This window comes from Sus scrofa, chromosome 10 (genome assembly GCF_054392235.1).
Source record: "Sus scrofa isolate SSC_HxYL_T2T_F1_AM1 chromosome 10, Sscrofa_HxYL_maternal_Yorkshire_Landrace_v2.0, whole genome shotgun sequence".
Lineage (NCBI taxonomy): Eukaryota > Metazoa > Chordata > Mammalia > Artiodactyla > Suidae > Sus > Sus scrofa.
Window position 1 is genome coordinate 1,112,632 of NC_139392.1, and position 27,436 is coordinate 1,140,067.

Consider the following 27,436-nt stretch of genomic DNA (forward strand, 5'->3'; position numbering starts at 1 on the left):
TGTATCAAAACCTGGCATGGATTTGTATAGATAATCAGGTGGCAATGATTCTTGTTTGTTTAACATATTACAGCAACCAGACTTCATAAAACTGAAGTTAGGCACTATTTTTCCATTTTATGAGATACCTGGCACTTTTAAAGTTTATATTAGAAAGATCTAGACTATCTAGGCTTTAGAGCTAATTCTGTGTGTAAGATAAAATCCTAGACCTCAGCAATTGATGTATGATGGAAAGAAGAAAGGATTAGCTTACATAACTTTGTTTTTTGGGTTTTTTTTTTTTTTTTTTTTTTGGTCTTTTCTAGGGCTGCACCCACAGCATATGGAGGTTCCCAGGCTAGGGCTTGAATCTGGGCTGTAGCCGCCAGCCTACACCAGAGCCACAGCAACATGGGATCTGAGCCACATCTGTGACCACAGCTCACGGCAACGCCAGATTCTCAACCCACTGAGCGAGGCCAGGGACCGAACCTGCAACCCCATGGTTCCTAGTCAGATTCGTTAACCACTGAGCCATGATGGGAACTCCAGCTTACATAACTTTAAATTTAAGAGGAAAAAAATCCAGAATAAAATATATAAAATATCTAGTGAGTTTAAACAAGTAAAACTTAACACGTAGAATTTTGTTGTCTTACAATGTGACATGATTTTAAAAGAAATAAAACTACTGATTGACAACATTCAAAATAAACATTCTTAAAAACACACAGATATTGCAAAGATAATCTGCATGAGAAAATTAACAAGTATTTTAGTATTATTTAGGTATATTGAATCTATAGCTTTGAGAATGGGAAATAAATAAATGCTTTGATATAAAAGTATAAAAATGCATTTATTTTAATTATTTTGTATTTGACAGTGTAGCTCTAAAGGAAGTCATTCCTGTAAAAATGTTATGTGGCCAGCACTGTCAAACAAATAGGATTGAGTCACCAAGTGATTTACTGACTGGATTTGGAGGACTTCATGGAAACCAGAGAAGAGCTGCAGGGAAGACCTCTGGAAGGGTGGCATCCAGGAAGTTCTGGAAATCTAGAAACCACACAGAAGTGCAAGATCACAGGATGCTCCTGTAAGAGATGCATATCTGACTCTTTCCAGCGTTGTGTCATTGTGTCACTCAGACCTTAGACTCTTTGATAGGCTTAGTTTAACATTTCCATTTCACAGCCTTGGGTCAGTGGAGGAAAAGTTACTTCCCTCCAAGACAACTTCATCAAGAATGCTCACAACAAGGCAGGGCAGTTTTTCACAGGGAAGAGGAATTGAAAATAGGAATATGTAAAAATATCTGGTATATTTGATGGATTCTGGCATTAAATTCAGTAAGGTGAAGTTATACAAGGCTTTGAAATAAGGTACTTTAAATTCAAATGTTTATGATACACTATTACTTTAAGACAACATAAATCAGATATTTTAAAAATATTCCTGATTCTAATTCTAAATGTACAGTTGGTCATAAAATTGTATTTGTACCCAAACAACATAAATATCTTTTATAAAAGCTAATTTCTTTTTTTTTAATTTTGTTTTGTTTTGTTTTGGCTTTTTTGGGCTGCACCTGCGGCTTATGGAAGTTCCCAGCTAAGGGTTGAATCAGAGCTAAAGCTGCTGGCCTGCACCACAGCCACAGCAACGTGGGATCCAAGCCTCATCTGCGACCTACACCAAGGGTCACTGCAACGCCAGATCCCTGACCCACTGAGCGAAGCCAGGGATTCAACTCGCATCCTCATGGATACTAGTCAGATCTGTTTCCACTGCACCACAAGGGGAACTCCAGAAAACTATTTTACAGCATTGCTTATAATCTCTTTCTACAGCGGTATGCTTCAAATCCAGAAGGTTCTCCTCAACTCTGCCAGAGACTGGTGATTTTCTCTATCACATGTAACCTGTCCTACCACTAGTAGGACTTTTAAAAAGAATGAACATGTGGAAAGCACATCTGTCCTCGGAGCTGCTTACAAATGACTTAATACATGTTAATTTCTCCCGCACATGAAAGATGAATGACACCTGCCCCTGACTATTTCTCTGACATCTTTCCATTTCATCCACACACGCAAAATGTTTACATTCAGTTATTTGCCAGTTTGCATCATACGGTGTAAAATCCTTCAGAGAAAAGGTATTTTAGTTCCCATGAACATATATCCAAGTAAACTACTATCAAGCTAAAGTCCTCTGATTGTGTTTCATGATATGAAGTAAAAAATCTTTCCATTTACTTGCATGTTTAACAATTAAATGTACTTTAATTACAAATAACCGGTTATTATCAGCTACAACATTGCTAGGTATTTGATGCTTATATTCCTCTAGCTTTATTCTTTAGTCTCATAAATAGAAGATTTTAAATATTTTACTTAAATTGTATATTCCACTGGTGATGTGTCTAAAATCTTTGCCAGTAATTTTTACAAGATTCTTGATTTCACACAATTTTACCAAGTACAGAACTCTGATGAATGAGTCAGTCTCTGTCTCAACTGCATGTCAAACACCTTTCATTGGAGTCTCAGAACTAAAGAGACAATGTGAAGAAAAGTGGACAATGGGAAACCATTTATACATCTTGTTTACATCTTGCCGTGAAATAATACTTGCTAATTTAGCATTAAATATTTTAAAATATCATTAGAAACGTGACTTAGTTGATTTATCTTTTCTTCAGTACCTTGTAAATACAGGTCATCTTTCCAGATTCTCTTCTCTGTTAGAGGCAAATCTACATTACTCATACACACCTAGTTATTTACAAAGATCAATGTATAGACAAAAATAATGTGTCAGGTTATGAATGTAGCATTCTAAATCTATTTCAAAAAAAGTGAAGGAAAAATGTAGTTCAAAATTTAATAACTTCCTTTTTTTTTTTTTTTTGTCTTTTTGCCTTTTCTAGGGCCACTCTGGCATCATATGGAGGTTCCCAGGGGGGCCTAATCAGAGCTGCAGGCTCCAGTCTACACCAGAGCCACAGCAATGTGGGATCTGAGCTGCATCTGCAACCTACACCATAGCTCAGGGCAACGCTGGATCCTTAACCCACTGAGCAAGGCCTGGGATCAAACCCACAACCTCATGGTTCCTAGTTGGATTCATTAACCACGGAGCCACAATGGGAACTCCCAAAATCCAGTAACTTCTAAAGTAAGTATTCAATGCAATAAGATTATCATCACAAAGTTTTTAAAAAGTGTTTAGACTTGTTTTTAACCCACCAATTGTTTAATTATATAAAGTCAACATCATATGTTGTAATTTATTAAAATCATTTTAATATGGGGCTAAGCACAAAGAGCATATGCATTTGGCTTTTTTAGTGATCTGACTTTTATCGAGATTATACTTTCCTAAAGTAGAGGAGAAACATTTTCATTTAACTGTTGTCTATTCTGTTGATGATATTGAATAAGCAGTCATCACAAGCAGGTCAGGTAGCCTTTTACTGGATCTCTGACATATATTTGTGCTATTGGCTTTTCAGTCTTAGTTGTACTGTGTTTCATGAGAATTCATACTAAAAGAAAGGGATAAATATTACGGGATTACTATACACAATTGGGTTTGAAGTTGAACCACAACAATTCTATATGGTTCTATAAATGCTTCCACGTTGTAAAAGCAAGGGAGACTGTTTTTTTGTAAATTAGTCTTCATTAAATTTTCATTAAATGTGCACATGGTTATAATATCATATAGTGTTCAAATAAATTTTTCATTTTCAGTATAAACATTAAAATATGCTTCTCCTTCCTACCAAATTATAGAATATAGTTTAAGTTGCATTTATTTGAAGTTTACTTTTGTTTAAAAGGACCATTTGAGCTACTGAATTTTCAAGATAATGCAACAATAAAATAATAATATGCATAATATTTTTATAATAGAAAGGACTGCTTATCCTGCTAAGTTTCAGGCAAAATGAAGTGCACAAGTAGAAATTCAGCAAGTGCTAACTCATAGAAATTGGGCATCCATGATAATAATCATGCAATAGTGCTGAAATAAATTCAACTGAAATAGAAACAAGTATTTAATTTTCTGACTTCTGATAGAGGAAACTGATTTAATTTACTGAAAATTTCATGCTTGGTCCTGGACAAGCCCATGTTTGATTTTATTTCCTTATTTATCCACATTTACTATAGTCCTACGCTCATTTCCTTCCCTATTAAGAGGGTTTTTTTTTTAATTTTAAAATTTGCTGGGTTATATGGTAATTCTATGTATAGTTTTCTAAGGTACCGCCACACCATTCTCCATAGTGGTTGTACCAGCTTAATTCCCACCAACATTCCACACCCCCTCCAGCATTTGTTATTTATGATGGCCATTCTGACTGGTGTGAGGTCGTATCTCATGGTAGTTTTGATTTGCATTTCTTTAATAATCAGGGATGGTGAGCATTTTTTCTACTCTAGAAAACTATACATAGAATTACCATATGACCCAGCAACACCACTTTTGGGCACATATCCGGACAAAACTTTCCTTGAAAAAGACACATGCGCCCGCATGTTCATTGCAGCACTATTCACAATAGCCAAGACATGGAAACAACCCAAATGTCCATTGACAGATGATTGGGTTAGGAAGATGTGATATATATACACAATGGAGTACTACTCAGCCATAAAAAAGAATGACATAATGCCATTTGCAGCCACATGGATGGAACTAGAGTCTCTCATACTGAGTGAAGTGAGTCAGAAAGAGAAAGAAATACCGTATGATAGCACGTATCTGGAATCTAATATATAACATAAAGGAACCTTTTTGCAGAAAAGAAAATCATGGACTTAGAGAATATACATGTAGTTGCCAAGGGGGTGGAGGAGGGAGTGGGATGGATTGGGAGCTTGGGGTTAATAGATGCAAACTATTGCTTTTGGAATGGACAAGCAATGAGATCCTACTGTGTAGCACTGGGAACTATGTCTAGTCACTTATGATGGAGCCTGATCATGTGAGAAAATAGAATGTGTACATGTATGTGTAACTGGGTCACCATGCTGCACAGTAGAAAAAAATTATATTGGGAAAATAACAATTAAAAAAAATAAAAACAAATAAAACAAGAATAGTTGTCTATAAAAAATTTTCTGGTTTTCTTAGTTTGAAAAATTTGTACTGTTTCTTAGACAACTCGCATTTCCTTTTTATTTTATTTTATTTTTTTGGTCTTTTTGTCTTTTTGCCATTTCTAGGGCTGCTCCCGTGGTTCCCAGGCTAGGGGTCAAATCAGAGCTGTAGCTGCTGGCCTACGCCAGAGCCACAGCAACGCCTGATCCAAGCTGCATCTGCCACCTACACCACAGCTCATGGCAACGCCGGATCCTTAACCCACTGAGCAAGGCCATGAATGGAACCCGAAACATCATCGTTCCTAGTCAGATTCACTAACCACTGAACTACGACGGGAACTCCTGAGAACTTGCATTTCTGAATTTGCGTAAGTGGTAGCGGGCTATTTATCCCTTCCATCAGCCACAGCCTCTAACACCATACTTTTTTTTTGTACATTAAAATGCAGGGTAGAGATGATTCTTATTAGAATGACTTTCCTCTAGACTGTGAATTCCTGAATAAATGGTCTCCAGAATAATAAATTATTACTTTAATTTTTCACATTTGGTTTTCTCCATATGAAATAAGTGAATATTCACAAAATTTAAGGAAATACACTCTAAAAAGTTAGGTGTGGTTGTATATTTGTCCAAGGAGAACCAAAGGGTGCTCCTTGAGAGTAAAAGGAATGAGTCATACACAAAGTACAAGCCATTTTATGCTCCAACACACCACTACAGCAAAATTGAAGAATTAGGAGAAAATGCAAAGGCATGAAAATTTAAAGTGTTCAGGTAGAATATGGACAAATAAAAACCAATTAAATTTTGAGTAGGTTAGTTTTATATTCATTTACTATTATAGACCTAAAAGCTATCTAGGAGTATAAATTTTAATAATACATAATTCAGCTAGCTAGGATTTGCTAAGGATTATTCAAATTGTACTATGCATAACTCATCTTGCTCATAAAATTACCATGTTTTGCATATCAGAATTAATTTACTCAGGAAATAATTACAAATTTGCTAATTTAACTTTCTCTTAAATATTTTACCTTTTATAATCAATGAAGCTAAATGTATATTAAGTAATCTAAAAAAATGGCTTATCTTTTGTGAAAACTTGAAAACAGACAATAGCATCAGTATTACAGTTTGTTTCCTGAAACCAATATTTCCTTAAGAATTATGAAATCTCCTTTTCAAAAAATTAGTTCAGAACAAAAGTATTTTAAACACTCAAATAATTGTCAATAAAATTTTTCTGCACAGGGATTATCACATCAGTTCTACCAAATTAGCCCTAACTATTGGTCATTATTGTATAATTTTGTATTTTATGTGTGTTTTATTTCTGAAAATTAGAATTTTTTCTATGTTATTTTTTTCTTATTCAATTCAATTTATTCATCTTTTCCTCTTTATTTCATAGCACTTTCTCCACAAGAGAATTAGAATCTAAATGAATAGATACATCTATTTTAGCCTAAGTATTATAGAAACTCTCTTTTGGTGACACACCAACAATACAATCATCTCAATAGATTGAGAAAAACCTTTGGATAAAATTCAACACTGATTTATGATAAAAAAATCTCTCCAGAAAATGGGCATAGATAGAACCTACCTCAACATAATAAAGACCATATGTGAAAACCCTACATATAACATCATACTTAGTGGTAAAAAGCTGAAAAAGCATTTCGCCTAAGATCAGGAAAGACAAGGATATCCACTCTGACCACTTTTATTCAATATACTTCTGGAAGTCCTACCTATAGGAATCAGAGCAGACAGAAATAAAAGGAATCTAAATGGGGAAAAGAAAGTAAAACTGGCACTACTTCCAGATGAAATGATGCTATATATAGAAAATCCTAGAGATGGTACCAGCAACTACTAGAGCTCATCAATGAATTTTATAAAGTCACAGTATACAAAATTAATACATAATCTATTGCACTTCTATACATTATCATGAAAGATGAAGAGAAATTAAAGAAAAATTGCATTTAACATCATATCAAAAAGAATATAATAGGAATAAACCTATCTAAGGAGGGAAAATATCTGTACTTTGAAAACTATTAAGACACTTACAAAAGAAATATTGTCAAAATGGCTATACCACCCAAGGCGATCTATACATTGAATGCAATCCTTATCACATTACCCATGGCATTTTTCACAGAACCATAACAAAAAGAAAATTATACGAAAACACAAAAGACACCAAATTGTGAGAAAAATCTTGAGAAGAAATGCAGCATAGGCAGAATCAGGCTCCCTGGCTTCAGACTATACTACAAAGCTACAATCATGAAAGCAGTATGCTACTAGCATAAAACCAGAAATATAGATCAATGGAACATGAAAGAAAACCCAGAAATAAACACACACACCTACAGTCAATTAATACATGACAAAGGAGGCAGGAATATACAATGGAGAAAAGATCATCTCTTCAAGATGTGTTGCTAGATAAACTGTATAGCTACATATAAAAGGTTGAAATTAGAACATTATCACCGCCCACAGAAATAAGCTCAAAATAGATTATAGAACTAAATATAAGACTGGATAATATAAAACTCCTAGAAAACGTAAGTGTAACAGTCTTTGACATAAATTGCAGCAATATCTTTTTTGATCCATCTCCTGGAGTACCAAAAATAAATACAAATGTAAATGAATGGAACTTAATTAAAGTCTTTTGCACAGCAAAGGAAACCATAAACTAAGCAAAAATACAACCTATAGAATGGGAGAAAATATCTGCAAATGATGCAACCAACAAGGGATTTATTGCCAAAACATACAACAGCTCGTATAGCTCAATATCAAAACACCAAACCACCTCATCAATGAATGGACAGAAGATCTAAACAGACTTTTCTCCAAAGAAGACAGACCAAAAGGCACATGAAAAGGTGCTCAACTTTGCCAATTATAAAAGAAATGAAAATCAAAATAACAATGAGGTATCATCTCATACCACTCAATGTGTGAGATGAATGGCTGACACCAAGAAGTCTACAAATGCTGGAGAGAGTGTGGAGAAAAATGACTGGTATAGCCAGTATGGAGGTTCCTCACAAAACTAAAATTAGAATGACCATATGATCCCGCAGTCTTGAAAAGACTGTTCATTGCATACTATTTAGAATAGCCAAGATATGGAAGAACTTAAATGTCCAGCAACAGAGGAATGATAAAGAAGATATGGTTCAAGAATACAATGGAATATTACTCAGCTACAAAGAAATAATGTCATCCTGAAACTCTGCTGGTGGGAATGTGAACTGGTGTGGTCACAGTGGAATACAGTACGGTGGTTGCTCAGAAACTAAAAACTACTGTCTGACCCAGTAATTCTACTTCTGGGTATATATTTGAAAAAACCAAAAAACACTAACTCAAAAAGATACATGCCTAGTGTTCATAGCAGCTTTCTTTACAATTGCCAAGCTTTGGAAGCAACCCAAGTGTCCATCAGCAGATTAATGGATAAGGAATATTTGTGTGTATACACCCTCCCCCCCCCACAGTAGAATACTGTTCAGCCATGAAAATGAAATTTTGGCATCTGTATCAACATGGATGGAATTGGAGGGCATTATTCTAAGTATAATATGTCAGGCAGAGACAAATACTCTGTGATATCGTTTATATGTGGACTCTAAAAAAATACCACAAACTAGTAAATAAAATAAAAAAGCACATAAAGGGAACAAACTAGCACTTATGGGAGGGGAGAGGGGTACTATAGGAGAAAAAAATGAATTGTAAATCTAACTAGACCCCATTTTAGCTTGGAACATTGAAATATAGGCCTTATTATTCCTTGTTTTTAGTTCAACATTATAGGATGTGCACAGATAATTCTTCAGAGTCAGAAACAAGAGCAGACAGTAAGCACACAGCGGCATTTTTTTATGTTAGCTACAATCTCATACAACACAAAATGAGATTATTTTAGAAGATTGATGAATAAGAACATGTCCTGTTATTTTGCAGTATGTGCACTAGAGGAGAGGCAGCTTTTTATACCGCCATGATCCAACTCCACATTGTTGAAAATGTAAAGGTTTCATTTGGATGACAAATACTCAACAAAGAGCTATTACAGTTTTATACAGTTGGTGCCATAGGATCAGTACATGCTAAGGTTACTCCTTTCTCTGCTTTAATTTTTTTAACTACTTCAGTTAGTTGGGAAGGGTGTAAATCTCTCACCACCAACCTGTACAAATGAGAAAAGTCAGTCTGGGGAGTCCTTTCAGAGTGCAAATTCTAGGAGCCTGTTTAATTATCTGCAAAAGCATCTATATTCAATAAAATGCTCCTGCTTAATTTTGTTATATAAATACATAAACCTGAAAGATTTGGAATAAAATGTGAGTTTATAAAGAAAAAATAAAATAGGCAAAGGAACTGATTAGACATTTCTTCATAGGTGATAAACAAATGGCCAACAGGTGTATGAAAAGAAGTTCAAAGTCACTACTCATTAGGAAAGTGAAAATCAAGCCCACGATGACATATCATCTTATACCTGCTGGGAAGATTGTTAACAAAAAGACTGGTAACAAGTGTTGGCGAATATATGGAGAAAAGAATCCTGTGCAGTGTTAGTAGGAAGTTAAATGGTACAGCCACTATAAAAAACACAAGTTCAGGAGTTCCGTCGTGGTGACGTGGTTAATGTACTCGACTAGGAACCATGAGGTTGCGGGTTCGATCCCTGCCCTTTCTCCCTGGGTTAAGGATCCTCCCACTGAGCTGTGGTGTAGGTTGCAGATGCAGCTCGCTTCCCGCGTTGCTGTGGCTGTGGTGTAGGCCAGTGGCTACAGCTCCGATTCGACCCCTAGCCTGGGAACCTCCAAATGCTGCAGGAGCAGGCCTAGAAAAGGCAAAAAGACAAAAAAAAAAAAAAAAAAAAAAAAAAAAGAAACCCAGAAGTTCATTAAAACACTTAAAATGCAACTACCATATGATCCAGCAATCTCATTTCTAGGTATACACTCAAAATAATTGAAATCAGGATTTCAAAGAGCTATCTGAACCCCCATCTTTACTGCAGAATTATTACAATAGCCAACGTATGTAAACGACATAAGCATTCATAAAAGGACTAGTGGATAAAGAAAATGGTGTATGTATACAATGGAATATTATTCAGCCTCAGAAAAGGAGTTTGATTCCCTGCATAATAGTACTGAAAACTTTTTGTTGATAGAGTAATTGTCATAGTTATGAAAGCTTTCTTATTTACACTTGTATTACCTTCACAAAGCAAAATTCTCTATTGGTTTGAAAAGAAATTTCACTTCAGTGAATATATTTGAACTTTAACTGCTAGAGTGGAAGTATTTATTTATCCATCTTGAAATCACATACAATGTTCAGAAACGGTGCCAGGCACTTGGAATGAAATAGTGATTAAAAAGAGCTTTGGTCCTACTCTTACAAGGGTTTATGACTGAAAATGCAAACGCAAAATGCCAATGAAATATTCACGCAAATAACAGAGTATTTCATCTGAGATATGTGCAAAGGAGGATAGATGGCACTTAGAGGATGTATAGTATAGGATTTAAAAAGAATTTCAGGAGTATTTTCTTAAAGGAGTACATGCCAATTACAATAAGAATTAAGGATGTAAAAGAAGTAAGACCAGAAGAAGGGAAGAGTTTCAGGCTGAAGAAACAGCATCAGCAGAAGGCTGGGAAGAAGAAGGGTAAATTGAAAGCAAGGAAGATGTCCGTACGTCTGAGCAAAGCTACGGAGAAGGAGTTTGGAAAGATGTCTGCAGACACAGGAAGAGTGCGATTACTCTGGGCCCCACAGCTTGTCTGCATGATTCGTGTATTTTCCTAAGAATGATATGAAGGCACAAAAGGGTTTCAGTACAGTCCATACATGTGCCTTGGGGTGGGGGTGGGGGTGTCAGGAAGGAACATTGGTTGTAGCAGCTGCTGGTGAGAGAGGGATGTGATCTGCATTTCAAAAATACAAATTTTACCGTTGTGCATTCATGCAAACTGACTTACTTCCTCTGGATGGTGAGAGAAGATTATTGCAGTCTTTAAACACCATATCTAGCAGGAATAAATTTAAAAACAGAACCAAAGAACAGGTACAAAGAAGCAGGAAAACATGACCCATGATTAACATAAATAAGAATCCAAAGTAGCTGCTGCAAATAACCCACAGGTTGGGCTAACAGACAAGAACTTTTAACTATTCTACAGTATTAAAAATTGGCTGAAGATTTTCAAGAGGTTAAGAGGAGCAAGGTGGATGAACAGAAGGAAAATTTCAGCAGACAGAAGGGGGTTATGTTCAGGTAAGAACAAAAGGCAAATTCTTGAACCAAATAAAGCAAAAGATAAGAAGAAAAATTGACGAAAGGATTTTATTGAGGCAGAAAGAAATTTATTCCTGATGGAAGCCCAGACCAGTAGAAACAGATGAGGAGCAAAAGCAATAGGAAATGTGTAGGCTGATATAAACATTGTTATATTTTTAACTTATTTAGGGACTGCTTGCTAATGGGAACATAATAAGCGTGTATTATGGACTGCATACAAATATTTAGAAGTAGGATGTGTGAGGATAAGGATAGAAAGGGTGTAAAAGCATGAAATGGGATTGTGTAGGGTCAGGTTTTCCATATTCCATGTGAATTTGCATAATATTTAATCCATAATAAAACCACATTAGGACCTTAAGTGGGCCTGGTTCTGAGTCTCTGAGTCTCTAGATTCAGATCTGTGATTCTCCAAAAAAACAAAAAAACAAACAAACAAAACAAGCCTAAGAACAAGGCAGATGCCACTTACATGCATACGAAGCTCATCGGTGTCAATTTGGTATATAGCAACTTCTTTGTCTTATTTAAAAAAAAATTAATACTCATATGGAATGACTCAGGAAGATTTGTTAAGTGCTGTACAGAGGTGAATGGAGAAAGTCTTAATGTTTAAATTTGTCAGTTTTCCGCATATTCTTTTTAGTATTATTTCAGAAGGCAGGTGAGCTCTAGACAGATTATCACTGCCATGAAAACAACAAGCATGTATTAGCATCATCATGAACTCAACAATGAGGTATAGATTCTCATTAGTTATTTAGACTTATGATCTCGTTGATGTTGAAAAGAACCCACTGAAGTGGACATTTAAATTTTAAGTAGAAAATGAAACTAAAATGTAAAGCAGCTTTAGTTAGGGTCATGGTAAGCAGAAGAGTTGGGTTAGAAATTAAATCCATCCAACCAGCATCCTGCGCTAAAGTGCTCTAAGTTGCCGCCTTCCTATGGGGCAGCACAGGGATGCTTTAGCTGTGGATGAGATTATAAATCTTGTGTTTTGAGATTCTATGTAAGACAAATGATTATTAATAGAAATATATTTGTTTAGAGAAAAAGAGTGAAAGTTGCCATTAGGCTCTATGCTAACATAGGAAATGTGATCAAGCCATGGCACATGGTCACCACAAAAGGATAAATGTAATGAATGAAAACACAGAACCCAAACGGTGATGTGGGCTATACACACAACACTGGAAAGGAGAAGGATTACTGGTCATTTTTTACCAGTCTCTCCATAGAATGGCATGATTCTGTTCTCTATTAGCAAGTATTCTTTTTGTTTGTTTGTTTGTCTTTTGTCTTTTTTAGGGCCACACCCACAGGATATGGAGGTTTCCTGGCTAGGGGTCAATCGGCGCTGTAGCCACCAGCCTACACCAGAGCCACAGCAATGCCAGATCCGAGCCATCTGTGTCTGCGACCTACACCACAGCTCACAGCAACGCCAGATCCTGAACCCACTGAGCGAGGGATCGAACCCGCAACCTCATGGTTCCTAGTTGGATTCGTTTCCACTGTGCCACAAAGGGAACTCCTACATGAAGTATTCTAATCTCTGGGAGTGCAGCTTCCAAGAATAAGACACGAGAATAGAAAGTAAGGAAAATCCATGTCACTGCATTTAGGATTTCTAATCATGCTGACACAACCATGAAGTCTGGGAAGTCCCTAACTGTGACTGCCTAAATTTGAGCCACACTTTTCCCATTTATCAAGTAGATATGACAGCACTTAGCTCACGAGGATGTGGAAAAATCACTGTGCTGTACATAAAAGGTACTTTAGCCACGTTCATCCTCACCTTCCGGCTCTTTGCTGGTGTTTTATCTCCATCCATCCTGGGTCGAGTAATTAACACGAACCTTGACTGGATGGGAAGCCTTGGGCTGTCAAACATGTGCTCAATTTGGTCCTTTATGCAGCAATTCTCTATCACTCTCCTATTGAGGAAAGCTCTACGAGGAGTAGTTATCACTATTCCTTTTTTATACAAAGATGACATTCTCTATGCACCTGAAAAACAGTTTGTTTCTGGCAAACTGCACGGGAAACACCTGCTTGCAAAATACATATGGGAAGTCTGTAATGGCTCATCTATTGGCAGCATATTTTGCCTGGTGGTTTCTTTAGGTGTAATGAATTGGGAAAATGTGTCTTTTTCAGAAACTTAATGACTTTCCCTAGCACAAGTACATAGGAAAAATATGAGGAAACTGATCATTTTAGCACCTGTGTTTGCTTAATTCCAGCCAAAGCAACAACCTGATATGTGTGTGTGAGAAAAAGTAGAAACATTGGTTGAGAAAAAAAATAAATGGAAATCTGCTTGATTCCAAAGTCCAAAAAAAATGTGCCGCAAGTTTTACTAATGAAATATATTCCTCAAAAGCATTGAGTGAATCCCAGACAATCTCTCTTTTAAACACTGTCTTGGTGAAGATGTTGTTTGAAGAATTTTCATCAGAGGTGTTTCTAGTCTGTGGTACCTAATGAAAAACTTTGGTGTGTATGTGTCAAGACTAAGCATTCTCAATCTACACAAGAAGGAAAGTGATAGAAATAAATACTTAATATCTTCAATGTATTCAAGAGTAGACAATATTGCATTATTCTTATTAAACATTTTTATTTAAGATTCATAAGGAATCATGTGTGCTTTAGAATTGGGTGTACCTGGCTGAGCTGCTTATTAAGGATTTACAATTTCACAAGTTGTTTACATTTTCCAAGTCTTAATTACTTTTTAAACGGCTTTGTTGAGATATAATTGATGTTCAAAGAACTGTACATATTCATTGTGTACCTTTTAATGAGTTTGGACACATGCAAACTCTTTCATTCTATAAGGGCAACTATCCTGTCTTCATAGTTTTATGTGTATGTATGTGTGTGTGTGAATAAGAAATATGTTTTAATATAAAAATGCACATGTAAGATACTCAAAAATAGTGGCCATTTTTTGGTGAATTTAAAAAACTGAAAGATAAATTTAGATATTTAATAGGAGTAAACAATGTCAAATATCTTGAATAAAAACAATAACTGATTTTACAGAAGAAACTATTTTCTTTTGCTTTCCAATACTTTTACTATTTACCTTTTAATCAATCATTGAAATGACCAGTGAATTGGTGATTAACAGGAACCTGTATAGTACACTAAAATATACTCAATAGTTTGCAGTAACTCATATGGGAAGGAAACATATATACAGTTATATGCATGACTGATTCACTTTGCTGTACACATAAAACTAACACCACATTGCCAATCAACTATACTCCATATAATTAAATTTAAAAAAAAAACAGATTTTTGGAATGCATCATATAGGTTGTTGACCTTGAAGGGGTGTATATGATCACTGGTGAGACAACTGCTGATCAGAAAAGGCCCGTTTTCACAGTGGACCTGTAGAGGACCCACGACCCGCAGACGTTCCCAGGCTGGGGACAGAATCTGTGCCATAGCCGTGCCCAGAGCCACAGCAGTGACGATGCTGATCCTTAACCCACTGAACCACCAGGGAACTCCTGGGTGGGATAATCCTTGATTGTGGAGGACTGTCCCTTGACCACAGGTCTTCAGCATGCCTGGTTCGCATTTGCCGAGTGACACAAAGCGCCCTGACACCGCCGTGACCCGATCCACCTAACATGGTTCCAAAGACCTGTGTATGGTCCAGTGATATGTGAATGTCACCAGAGAAGTCTCTCCATACACATGTTGAGGACAGTCGTGAACACACACACACACACACACACACACAGCTTGCTGCTTTTATGTGAACTTAACCCCTCATCTGTGACTACATTTCCCTCTCCATGGTACTTATGCATTAATAGCTTTCAAACAGATAGAAAGATATGCCCTCAAAGTAACTAATCAAAAACATCCTTATCTGCCATCAAGCCTACTTGTAATTTACAAGACCTCAGGGCAACACTCCTTTGATTCCCAAGTTTTAGCACAGAAACCCCATTTAAGTGATCATGCTTGCATAGTATCTCCTATTTCAACAGAAACCCCATTTAAGTGATCATGCTTGCATAGTATCTCCTATTTCATTTTTATAACTCCCCCCTTTTTTTCTATATCACTCATAGGGCTGTGTTTGCTCATATATTTGGTTTTGTTTTCTTGGCCATGGTTGTGGCATATGAAATTCCCAGGCCAGGGATCCAATTTGTACCATAGCATTGACCCAGGCCACAGCACTGACAAGGCCAGATCCTTAACCCACTACACCGCAAGGGGACTCCATGCTCACGTGGTTTTGATTTTATTTTTTGAGCTCATCATCAGCAAATTTTCTGTTTTGGTTTTGATGTATGTGATTTGTTTCTCTGTCTCTAAGGAAGTGGAAACATACCCACATAGAAGTTCCTTATATTTGTCTATCAAAACTTTGAGGAATATTATCACAAAAGGGTAGCTTTGTGTGTTAATTCCCCAGATTGAATATTTTCAACAGGCAAGCAGTAGCAATTTAGATCCTACCTCTCAGGACTCTCCTTTTGGAAACTCTAAATGATCGGATCCTTTGTTTCCCCTGGAATCTCTGTGGGACCCTTTTTAATCCAGGGCAAACACTTCAGCTCTGCCTTACATTGAAAATGAGATACAGTTGCTTGTGTTTGCCTGAGTGGTAAAAGTCTGCCACAAATATCACTGCATCAACATGACATGTATCTCTGTCTGCTGTCACTCTGACCACTGAACATTCAGCTTCCATTTTTAACTTTTAGTTCACAAAAGCTTTTATGTGTCAGTGGTTCAGTTCATCTTAGATACATGTATCTCAGTGCGATAAAGAAAAGGTCTATTTTTTTTAGGGACATGTAACTACTGACAAATGTTTTAATACACATTAGTTTTTGATCTCACATGAAATGCGTTCCTATGATTAGCTTCACTGGATAAATTCCTTCCCGAGCTATAGACAGTGTAGTAAAAGGAATAGAGAAGATTTCTGCCTCCAGTTTGAATTTATAGGATGTTAAAGGTTTTCCCTCTCATGCTTAAGAAAAAAAAAATACAATTTCATACTTTTTTTTTTCTTTGCAGCAAGTGGAAATTCTTGCACCAGAAATAAAACCCATGCCACAGCAGCAACCCAAGCCAAAACAGTGGCAATGCCAGATCCTTAACCCACTGAGCCACCAGGGAACTCTAATTGTGTACTTTTTATGTTATCACAAATTCAAATGCCATCTGTGGACAGGGCAGGCAGAAGAGAGGTGCCGCCCTAGATGGAGAGCCTTTGCCCAGATAATGAGAAAGCAGCTGGGTCTTGAATGACTGTTGGGCTGGAAAGATGGCTTAGAATGTGCAAGAGTTCAAAAGGCAAGAATACATCATTGTGCTTTGACAAACCAGCCCTCACACTATCACACACACTTAACAAATGCTTAGAAGGCAGTACTAGAGGAAAAACTAGGAAGGAGGGAGAAATTAGAACAGTCTTCCTTAATGCGGATCATAGCTTCTGGATTCTGCTAGAGTTTAATATAAAAAAGGACCCAATCTATCAAAAAACCACCACAGCTAAAAAAAACTGATAAAATAAATGAGTTCCTCAGTGGTGATATCCTTGAAAGTTGGAGGTTGGAATAACCATAGATAACTGATTTTTTTTTAAGTTTAATTAAAGTCTAGTTGATTTACAATGTTGTGAAAATTTCTACTGATTTTAATTAAATTTGTAGCATAATTCCAGCTTAACTCCTCCCTTCCAGTGGATTCAGAATGACCAGCATATCAGCCTAGATGCCAAAGGGAGGAAATGTCTGAACCCCCACACAAATAAGAACAAAAAGCTATGTTATCAGTTCCCATCACTCCTTTATACATACATATGACATTTTTTAAAAATATGGTGCATCCAAAAGTAACAGATAAATGTGACACATAATCAAAAGAAAACACAGTCAAAAGAGGCACATAGATAACCAAGATGTGGGAATTTCCAGATGGTAACAGTAAAACAAATACTTAAATATGTTAAATAATTTACTGGAGAAATTGGATATAATGGGTGAGAGAATGGGAAATTTCAGGAGAAAAATGATAACCTATAAAAAAGAACAAAATAGGAATTTTACTATTGAAAATCAAAATGCCTGAAGTGAGAAATTTGGTACATCACTTATAAATATGTTAGACATTGTAAAAATAAGGAATAGAAAATGTGACTACAGGTCGACAAAAATTCATCTCATATACAGACCAGAGGAAGACACTTTGAAAAAGCAGAGTCTCAGTCACCTATAGGGGGACTCACTGACAAGTGGCCTAAGACAAAATCCAGAATAAACACAGAAAAAGGAGAAAAGTTTTTGAAGATATGATGGATTTAAACTTTCTAAATTAGAGTAAAAATAAAAATTCGTATCTCCAAGAATCCATTCAGGGAAGCAAAAACAAAACAAAACACAATTAATAAACTTTTAGATAGACTCCTCAAGAAAAAAAGAGAGGGCCCAAATCAGTAACATCAAAAATGAAAAAGTAGACATTATAACTGACACAACAGAAACACAAAGGGCCATAAGAGAATAATACTAGCAACCATACACCAATAAAATGGACAACCTACAAGAAATGAACATTCACTTAGTTACACTCTCCCAAGACAGAACCAGGAAGAAATAGAAAATATGAACAGAGCAATCACAATACTCAAATTCAATCAGCAATTTAAAAACTCCCAAGAAGCAAAAGTTCAGGACCAGAGGGCTTTACGGGTGAATTCCACCAAACATTTAGAGAAGAGTTGATACCTAAACTTTGGAAACAATTACAAAAAAACTGCAGAGGAAGGAACCCTTCCCAACTCACTCTATGAGGACACCATCACCCTGGTAACCAAACTAAACTAAGCACACACACAAAAGGATAATACCACAAGCCTTTATCACTGGCGAAAATAGATGCAAAATTCTCTAACAAAATATTAGCTAGCCAAATACAACAACATATTAAGAGGATGATCAAAAAACCATGACCAAAAAATGATGAGCAGGTGGGATTTATCCCAGGGATGCAAGGATTTTTAAATACCAGCAAATAAATCAATGTGATACACCACATTAACAAATTAAAGAATAAAATTATAGGATGATCTCAATAAATGCAGAAAAAGCTTTGGATAAAGTTCAACATACATTTATAATAAAAACTCTCCAGACAGTGGGCATAACTCAGCTCAACATAATAAAGGTCATATATGATAAACCCCCAGCTAACATCATACTCAACAGTGGAAATCTGAAAGCATTCCTCTAAGATCAGGAACAAGACAAGGATGACCATTCTGGCAAATTTTATTTAACATAGATTTGGAAGTCCTAGCCAAAGCAATCAGCAAAGAAAAAGAAATAAAAGGAATCCAAATCGGAAAGGAAAAAGAACTGTCACTGTGGGATTTCCTGTCGTGGTTCAGGGGTAAGGAATAGCAGGTTTGATTCCTGGCCTCGCTGAGTGGGTTAAAGGACCCGGCAGGCTGCAGTTGTGGCTTGGATCTGGTTGCTGTGGCTGTGGCCTAGGCCCGCAGCTGCAGCTCCCATTCAACCCCTACCCTGGGGATTTCCATATGCCAGGGATGTGCCCCCCCCAAAAAAGCAAACAAACAAACAAAAAAACACAAAGAAACTAAACTGTCACTGTGTTTGTTGTAAGTAAGCTCAGAATTTAAGGATTTACAGAATGTGGTCAACTGGAGAATAAAATTAGTCAAGCATATGGTATTAAAAATACTAAAAAAATTTTTATCTAACAGGATTCTTATGGACACATGGTTACATGTCCCTATTTTCAGCTTCCCAATGTGGGAGAAAGGAATACTTAGAAACTGCTTCTGATCATTTTGGTCTCTCCAGAAAGAAGTTGGTACTTCTATCTTATTTGAATCCACTGAGTAGTTTCTGAAATTTGGTGTTGGAGAAAATCTATGATTTATGAGTCTACTTTGACAATTCCATTATATTATGGTAATGCAGAAATGTTGCTTTAACTTTAAAAAAAATCAATGTAAATTACCACATTACTAGAATAATGGAGAAGAAATATATAATCATCTCAGTAGATGCAGGAGAAGTACTGACAAAATTCAGTACCTATTCATGATAAAAATACATACAGAAAATTTTGAAATAGAAAGAAGGCAGTTTCTCAATTCAATGAATGTCTTTTAAATGTCTATAAATAACACCATGTTTAACTGGGAAATATTGGCTATTTTCCTCTAAGCTCAAGATATCTATTCTCACCACCTCTTTTCAACACTGTAAGTACTGAGCATGGTAGGATAAAATAATCCAAAAGCTCGGAAAGGATGAACACAAGGAGGAAACCTAAAACTATTCACCGCAAAAGTAATATGACTAATACACAAATTTAACAATGTTCCAGAATCAAGGTCAAAAGACAGAAGTAACTGTGTTTCCACATACTAGCACCTAATCAGTGGAAAACAAGATACAAAGAGGAAAGAATACATTCAAAATAGCATTAAAACATATAACATTTAAAAGTTAATTTAATAAAAATTGTTTATGACATCTCTTCTGACAATTATAAAATACTTTTAAGGGAAATTAAAGAAAGATAAGAATATGACATTATTATGAAATTAGTTTCAACCTTTTAAAAATGTCAATTCTTACCATCTTAATCTATAGATTCAGCACAATTATAACAAAATTTTATAGACATTTACAGTCTAATCACAAAATTTTATGAATGCAAATAATTTAGAAGAGCCAGTAAAATTATAGATTTTAAGACTCACTTAAAAACTGCAGTAAATTAAATAGCATGGAAATGGCATAAAGAATGTCAATCAGATTAACATGAAGAAATAAAATTAATCCATACAACAGAAAAATCAAATATAGATCCAATCATATCCTATCCTGAATTATGACACAGGTCTCAAAGAAATAAAATGGGGGAAGAAACAGCTTTTTAATAAGGAGTACCCAAAACATTAAATATCTGTTCAGAAAAATAAATGAAACATGATCATTATCTCTCACAGCATAGAAAAAAGCTAATTCAAGAAGGATTATAGATCCAAACATAAAATATAATGACACAAAGGATACTATGAAAACCATGAAAAAATATTTTTGTAACCTGGAGAAGGAGAAGCATTTCTAAAATAGAGCAGGCACAAAAAGGACTAAGAGGAAACCACCAAACCACACTAACCCCAAACAAACAAATACGCTGATGGATTGGGCTCTTTGAACAAAATCTTTGGGATTAGAAAATACAAATTATATTGGCGAAATAACAATAAAAAGTTAAAAAAAGAAAATATTGACTCAGATAGGTATCAAGTATTATATCTGACAAATGACTTGTATCTAGACCATATAAAGTAAGCCGGAACAGTGAAATAAAAGTATGTGAACCCGATTTTGTAAAAAGTCACCTAAAACTTAAAGATTTGAGATTATAATTCACATTAATTATATACAAGTGGCTGAAATGAGCATGGAAATATCACTAGTCCCCAGAAAACTAAATTTAATCTACAATGAGATATCACATATAAAGAGTTGCAGGTGAAATCTTTAAAAATCTCACAACATTAATATTTCTGAGGCTGTGGTACAACTGTCACACACACACATCTTTATACAAGTCTTTTCAAAGAATATCTGGTGGTTTCTTTTAAACTAAACATACATGTAACCTATGACCAAATGATTCAAAACTAGGTACTCACCAAAAACAAAACTTATGTCCATGAAAAAGAAATGGAAACACATGGTCACAAAAATATTTTAACATGAAAGTATGTAACAGTTTTTTTTTACAATATCCACAATCTGGAAATGCTCCGAAAATCCATTAATAGTAGGCTGGATAATCAGACTCTCATGGAATCACACACACACACACACACACACAAACAACTCTAGGCAACAACAACAAAACAAGCAAAACAAATAGCACTTGATTCATGAAACAGTGTGGATGCTTCTAAAATAAAAGGTATAGGCTGAGTATTACTAATTTTATGAAATTACAAAGAAGGCAAAAAGTCTGTGGTGGAAAAAAAAAGTATAACCACGTTGCCTTAGAGGAATGTGGGTTCCCTGGGAAAGGGCACGGAGGACATTTGGGGGGAGAGGTTATGTTATCCATCCTGACAGGAGTGTGGGTTAGCAGATGCACACATCTTAATTACAATATGAATATATAATTCAGTATTTTCCTTATATATATTAATGAAGATATCTCATACATTATAGTATTGCATTAAATATGGAAGTGCAAAGCCCTATGTATATAATACATATATTTGAACATCACAAGATGACACAATACTTATCTGGATTAGTGAAATAATTTCCATACATAAAATAACTAGTGAAAAAACAAACATGCTTTCACAAAATTAATAAAACCAACCAGAGAACCTAGCTCTAGATCTCTGTGGTGATATGAGATAACAGTTCTGAGACCATTATACACAAACACAGGAGCAGACAATTAAGTTCTGGCTGGCAGACAGGGGTGCTGGATTTCTCACTGCTGGAGTGAATGGTTGTAGAGAAAAAAGGAGAAGAAACTGAAATCACTGAGATGCTAATGCCTTAGAGTGAGGGTATCAGTATGAATTCATGTGAGCTTAATACAGACACCAATGGAAACACATAAAATTGTTTAGAGATATGAATATAAACGTGGGTTATTCCATACATACATTAACTTTTCTGTCCTCCGAGAAAGTAAAACACCTTTGTCCTCTAGAAGCAGAAATACCTCAGTGGCACTGAGTACCCAGATCTTGGTTTTTAAATTCATTTTCCAATTAAAGAAACCAGAACACCCTAGAGAAATTGCTGATTCTAGTGCCCCGAAATATATAAGATGAGCCTGGAGCATCTTATAGTGCCAGAAAATAAGAAAGGGCTTAAAAATGAAAAGATATAAAACAAGAAACAACCTACAATGATGGGAGCATATCAAAGGGATACAAAGGGCATCTGAAAGAGCTCCCGAAAGGTGAAATTGGAATAATCGTAGAAACAAAAGAAATAAAACAGTATTGTTATTTCTCAAAGTATAAGTAAATATGAGGTATACAGAAATAAACAACTGAATAAATAATGGGGTGACAAGATATGTCCCCTGCAGAAAAATTATAAATCATTTATGTAGACACCACGCTCTTAAGAGGGGCGAGCATAACCTCCAACTCCTTAAATACAGGCTGAACAGTAACTTCCCTCCAAAGAGTAAAATATGGAAAAGGAAATGAGTAACTTTCTAGTGGGGCCACCTGCCAAAGGCTACTTCACCATGTGACTGAGATGAATACCAAGAACGATAGGACACGAAGGCAGCATGAATCCTTGATGCAAAAGGATGAACATGACACTTTAACTCTGTCTTATTCCAAGACACACAGCCCCAGTCTAATGATGAGAAACATACCAGACAAACACCAATTGACAGGCACTCTTAAAATACCTGACACTCTTCACAACTGCCAAGGGCATCAAAAACAAGTCAAGTCAGAGAAACTGTCACACCCAATTGGTTCCTAAGCATACATGACAACTACATTGTATGTGCAATTCTAGATGAGAGCGTAGAAAAAAGGACTTAGGACAGAAAAAGGTTTTCCTTAGAGGAAAAGTAAGAAAATCTCAATAAAGTATAAATTATAATTAATAGTAATATATCAATGTTGGTTTATTAGTTGTATACCAAATAATTTTTCAAAGATTTCAATATTAGGGGATACTAGGTATGAAGAGAATGAGAATTTTCTGTACTAGTTTGGCATTGTTTATGGGCATCTAAAACTAGACTGAAATAGAATGTTCACTTAAAAATAAGGTAATACCAATTACACATTCCTCAAAGGACATCAAGTCAAAATGCTTATACAAATTTCTGTCTGATTTCCAAAGACAACATCATTCTAGCATTATTTAAATTTTCCTAATCATGCTTACTAAAAAATAATCCCTATCTGATTTTACAAATCTCATAATTATGGAGCCTGAAATGGACATGCACAGTTTTTAAAAAATATTATATGGAGCTTATGAATTATGTAATAAAATACAACAACATTAAAAACACTCTATTAGTTACCATCTGCTGTTGTAACAAATTACCACACATTTAGTGGATTAAGACAAGACAACTTTAATTCTTGATAGTCCTAGAGGTCAGCATTCTGAAATTGATTTCACTGAGTTACAACTGAGAGGTCAGAGCAGTTGTATTCTCTCTGCATGCCCTCTGGGAGAATCGGTTATTCTTCCAGCTTCTAGAAGCTGCTTATAATCCTTGGCTCATGACCACATCTCCCCAACCTCTGCTTCAGTCATCACCTCTCTTCTGAATCTGACCTCCCTCCTCCCTCTAATAAAGAAATCTTTATGTTGCCCACATTGTGCCCACAAGGGCAACCCCAGATAATCTTCCCACCTCAAGGTCCTAACTCAATCACATTTGCAAAGACCCCTTTGCCATGTAAGGTAACCTATTCAGTGTCAGGAACCAGGATGCAGAAATCTTTGGGGAGGCGTTCCCATCATGGCTCCGTGGAAACAAATCTGACTGGTATTCATGAGGACGCAGGTTCGATCCCTGGCCTCACTCAGTGGGTTAAGAATCCAGCATTGCCATGAGCTGTGGTGTAGGTTGCAGACGTGGCTCGGATCCCAAGTTTGCTGTGATTGTGGTGTAGGCCGGCAGCTACAGCTCTGATTTGACCTCTCGCCTCGGAACTTCCATATGCCGGGGGTGTGGCCCTAAAAAGACAAAGGACATAAAAAGAAAAAAGAAATCTTTGGGGAACCTATTATTCTAAGCCACTGTGTACATATGAAACTATGGGTATAGAAACATCTACAACAAATATCCTGAAGAAACAGTTGTTTTTTTAACTATGTTAATTTGCTCTGTCATACGACTTCATACGATCATATTCAACAACTAGTTTATGGACTGTTTTATATTCCCTTATCAAGCGTCTTCAATATCCTTAAGAGCTATCTTTTAAACCATATTTTAGATTTGTGTGTATCAAGTCGGAAGCATACGTTTTTCTGTATTCTGAGAACTTAACGCAATGAATGTTTGCATTTAGAGCAGTCATCACATGAGCGCCACATATTAAGATTATATTCTCTTTTATTGATCAGACTTTATGTTTTCTTAGGACATTATTATTTTAACACATGGCATGTGACCTAGATGCACAAGGACTAACAGAGTTTCCCTTGCGAGAGGATGAATGACTGCCTGGTTTCAAATCTCACTACTACTCTCTAGATACATTGTTTTGGGCAAATTACATAAACTCTCTGTATTTCAATTCCCTTCTCTACAATGGAACTGTTAGTTAGGACCTACTGTATGAAATTTTATGAGAATCAGTGTCTACTGGATTCAAAACACTGAGAGCCTAGTGATAATAGATATTTTATTCTACTGCTGCTACTACCATGAATGTTACATGACTGAATATTCAAGGATCCGTGGTTCTTCATCTACGTTGTTTAGTTCTCTTGCAAAATAACATATTCTTAATGGTATGTGTAACTTATAAACCAAATGCAAAAATGCTACAGACATCTGTGGTGATTTACTTCAGATGTTTAAAGGAAGCTGTATGCTCCTCCGTGTTACAGTTCATTAATCTTGTGAAAAATTCAATTGATCTTACAGATCGATTAAAGATTACAATAGTCTGGCTTTCATAGAGACGAAGACCATAATGAAAGATCTAAGGTTAAAAACACTATCTCTTTAGTGTTAATCTCATCTTTGCTTCATCATTATTTAGATTTATTTAGAAGCAATTCAGACCCCAATGATAAATAAAAGGACAATTTTTTTGCAAGTTTATATTTGAAAGAGCATAAGATGCATGAATTTTGTAAACTATAACTTTGATATAGCTTGTTCTGGTATAGCTAAATTCATGATATTTAAGGGCATTTGTTTCACAAAATTCTCAAAATTTCATATCTACTATATTCGCAAAATTTTGAAATCTACTGCATACATTTAGAGCCCTGGGTAAATTTTACTCTATCTGCTATTACAATATATATTTCAAAAGACACCAATGCCAACAACAAAGTCCAGAAAAGCTAATACAGAACATTCAATGCTCACTTTGGATTTTTTTTTCCAAAGGTTTTTATTTTCTATTCAGTTTCATGAAGGATGGTTTCCTTAGCAACTAACACTCTGCCTCATAGTTCTTCAACAGAACATTACTGAAAAATAATGGGTGGGCTTTATGTGCCTGAAAATGTGAGACTTTTACGACTTATTAAAGTCATTATCCATTATTTTTAAATATCATTGAGGTACTTATAATTTAACACCTGTGGGCACTTAAACCCAGCGTAATGTAGCTGAAAAACCACATCTCCTAAAATTGTCACCACTAAGAAAAATGTGGAGAACTTGCTGAAATTACGAACGGAATTTGGCTGTATTGCCAGTGTTCACAGCAAAATGTATTATAAAGGCAATGAACCTGCTTTTAGGAAAGGCTTGAATTATAATGATAAATAAGTTTCCTCCTAAAAGATGAAGATTCTCATGAATATACCTTGACTTTGCATTAATATATCTATTGCCCTGCAACCAGTTTTCATAGAATTAGAGATATAAATTTCTAGAAAGATCAGTTCATAGGTATAGGTTCATACAGATATTACTTATTTTCACCATTTGTATAATACTGTGCATTTACTAATGTGTGTACATGTCTTCAGTGAAAACTACCTGAATCTTCTATTGAACCCCTCTTTGCTTGCAATGTGTGCACCTGCAGAAAAATGCTTCTTTGAACCTTTAAGAAAATATTTTTAAATTAAGTCACGTCATTCCTCTTAATTCTTTAACTTATTGGAGAAAACACATCAAGCATCTACTTAGAGTAATTTAAAAAGTGTTTTTAATGTATGTATGTATGTATATATATTTAAAATATATGTTTTTCTATTATTTTGGAACTAAAATCACCCCGATAGAGATCATCTAATAGCAGAAATGAAGTGCTGATTCCATAATAGGAATTATTGTTGGATAGGAAATAATACTACCGTTATTTTTGGTTATGCATTAATTCTGCAAGTATTTATTGAGCATTTTATTTTTTTACTTGGCATTGTTATGTATGTAGTGTCACTACAATGATTATTGTGAAATGACTAATTATCCTGGTTACTTAATAAAATGTTGAAGATGGTTTGTAAGAAAAATGATTAAAAAAGAAAGTAAAAATTCATAAGAATAGAGAAAGAAGGATTAAAGATATAAAGAAATTTAATAAGAATCCTGAAAAGAGTAGTTATCAGAAACTGATATGAGAATCCAGAATTATTAATTTACTGCCATAAGGCGATAAATAAAAATAGTGTGAATGAAAAAATAACCATATGATATCATCACCATGACTTTAGTAAATTTTTCCTCATAAAGCAAAGTACTAGATTATATGTATTTTTCAAATACGTCAAATTAAGATGCCAAAAATAGAGAAAGGATACACACTCAGGTTCATATGAATATTATGGATGTCCTTTCAAATCACTGGAGGAAAGAGGAAGCTAAAAAAAGTGACATAAAAATTTCATCTTTTCTTCTGTCCTTATGTAAAAATATATCTCATATTGGGAAAGTATTTACACCGTGACCAAAAGGAAAAATTAAACAAAAAGTTGCTGGAACTAAAATGGGTAAAATAAATTATAATTTTGTACTGAGATATTTTTCTAAACATACAGTGTACTCAGAAGCCATAAGAACACAAATGACTCATTGAACAGATGTAAGTTCAAAAGTGCATAACACAAGTTACACCATTAGTAAAGTCGATAAAAAAATGCACTATTCAAAAATAACTACAGCAATAATGACAAATGGTTTCATGTTCGTTTTTATTAAAACAGAAAACAAAAATTAGAAAATAGAA

At 35.3% G+C, this 27,436-nt stretch overlaps 2 protein-coding genes across 3 annotated transcripts in view; one reads left to right on the forward strand and one right to left on the reverse strand.

The window, feature by feature from the left end:
- Positions 1–1,005, forward strand: part of LOC102168138 (uncharacterized) — a 77,302-nt gene extending 76,297 nt beyond the window's left edge. The window contains exon 4 of the transcript XR_002341185.2: positions 869–1,005. The gene's annotated coding sequence lies outside the window, so the exon portion shown is untranslated. The remainder of the gene's footprint in view (positions 1–868) is intronic.
- LOC102162879 (uncharacterized) overlaps positions 1–27,436 on the reverse strand; it is a 187,991-nt gene that overhangs the window by 27,268 nt on the left and 133,287 nt on the right. The window lies entirely within an intron of this gene.